The sequence below is a fragment of the Silene latifolia genome, chromosome 11, assembly GCF_048544455.1.
Source record: "Silene latifolia isolate original U9 population chromosome 11, ASM4854445v1, whole genome shotgun sequence".
Classification (NCBI taxonomy): domain Eukaryota; kingdom Viridiplantae; phylum Streptophyta; class Magnoliopsida; order Caryophyllales; family Caryophyllaceae; genus Silene; species Silene latifolia.
The window spans coordinates 89,001,844-89,004,232 of NC_133536.1; positions in this window are offsets into that span (position 1 = coordinate 89,001,844).

A 2,389-nucleotide genomic window follows, 5' to 3' on the forward strand; every position below is an offset into this window, starting at 1 on the left:
AATCAACAGTAACTGAGTAGGGGAAACCCTACCTCATGGCCAACCATGACAAGCATCCACATATAGCCAGGCACGACTCCAATATGTATTCTACAACGATAACCATCCCCTATTATACAACTATCCTCATTAACCTACCAAAAGAGGCACAAGGCAGAAACTTACCTAATAACGCGGATCGACGATGACACAGACGACGACCTCACACGCATCCTTCCTAAGCAATCCCATCCTTCCCATGGTGGAGTGTAGGCTAGAACATGAGAGTGTATGGAGGTAGGGATGATAGGGGAGAGAGATAGGTTAGGGTTTGAAAAAGAGGAACTGTCGAGAGATGAGAAATGAAATGAATCTCGCGAACTTGCGTTTTATATTAACGCGTCAACAGCAGCCATACTCGGTCGAGTACTGGAGTACTCGGCCGAGTAGGCTCTACTCGGTCGAGTATAGATGATACTCGGCCGAGTAGCCTCTGCTAGGTCGAGTAGCCAATCCTATATAGCACATGTTCCCATCTTAATCTCTCACTCATTCCTTCCTAAGGTCTTTCGTGGTCAGAGAGTCGGTCATCAGAGTCCTTAAAAGGAACTTCTTCCCCGAAGTTCAGCCCACACGAGTCCAACAGCGAGGTCACGCATTATGATCACAATCTACATACATGAAACATACGAACTTTGGCTATCATTTACACCACCACCACATCACATTATTCCGACAAACGTCCGTACGACCACAAAACTAGACTTCCCTGTATTAGCGGCCCACAACTATCACTTACAAAACATCCAGCAAAATAATGATAGATTCACAGCAAAATGTGTTCCTATCTCATTGCCCGTATCACGCCATTTCGTTAATGCAATTCAAACAACCGGAAAGATAAACATCCTACTGTCTTACAAAACTGTACTATAACCACTAATGATCATACAAAGTTGTTCAAACGCTCGTTCATATAACTTAAAATGCCACCAAGTACCAAAACACTGTAACATAAATACAATTTCGATAACATAGACAGAATTTAATCATTTGCATTTGCGACATTACTCTTCCCCTCTTAAAGGAACTTCGTCCCCGAAGTTCACCACTAAACCAATTCCCCGATCCTAAATTGACACTTAAATCCGCCTACTGACATTACTCGAAAACTGCAACCAACACTGATTCCTGCTGACGGAACCTAAGCTATGACATTACACAACCACAACTCATAATAACAGAATCTGACGGAAATTAGGTAATATATTTCTTGGAATGTTAGTACTGAATAATAGTAACTTTATCAATTATCTGTATTTAGTCACGTAATTCATGTTACAAAATTATAGCCATTGAGTTTCACTCATCCAATTCGACCTGTTATAACTGTAATCAATCACTGACACCACGGAAGATTACGTTAGATAACCAAACATATATATGTTTAGGACTCGTGACAGCTACAATACACTCTTGTCATTACATAATTTTACTCACATCACTTATAAATGTATATATACACCGAATTGCAGCACTTTGAACCATGTAAGAGCATTCATGTTAGTTATGGCAAGGTGACAAAACATTCATATTTTAACGTGTTATCCAAGCACATACATACATATAACAGGATCGCACTTCATACCGGGACAATCAGTTACGCTAAGCGACACTATTAGGCACCCACAAGCTTTGATATATAAATATCCAAAAGAAGTCTGATGATCTAAAATATAAAACACAAGAAGTTCCTGTAACAGTAATAATCGGCCGAGTGTTAGTGGCTACTCGGTCGAGTATAATATCATACTCGGCCGAGTAAGCTCTACTCGGTCGAGTAGTACCTATACTCGGTCGAGTTTACAGGCAGAGAGATTTTCCTGCCAATTCCACACAATTCATTCACGAATTCACCTACAACCAAATTCAACTATCACACTACCCAACATAACCAAGTCAAATAAGTCACCACATAGTACACTAAATAAGTAATGGCCTTATGGCCGAGTACAGTCATCCAAAAGTAGAAGATAAATCCGGAAGATAAGTATCCAACACAAATGAAACAAGTCCAGGAAATACAACAAAAGGATCAAAAGCCAAGACCCTCCTCCATGTTCTCATCACCACCTGCACCAGAAGTACCTGCACCCGAGCTACCTGCTCCCTAAAAACCTGTTGTTGCTGAGTAATCCCCTCCTAGCTGGCTGCCGTAGTTGGCTCCCCACGGTCCCGCGAGGCAGCCAAACTCAGTCTCCTCAGGTGGTCTCCATAAACCGAGATCAACTCCGTAGCTGTGGAAGACTCCCGTGTACACTCCAGGTCCCCTCCACCAAACAGGCTGTGCCAACTGAGTCCATATGCCCTGATTAAGGGTCATTTCGTGTATATTGCGGAGCACCAAAGT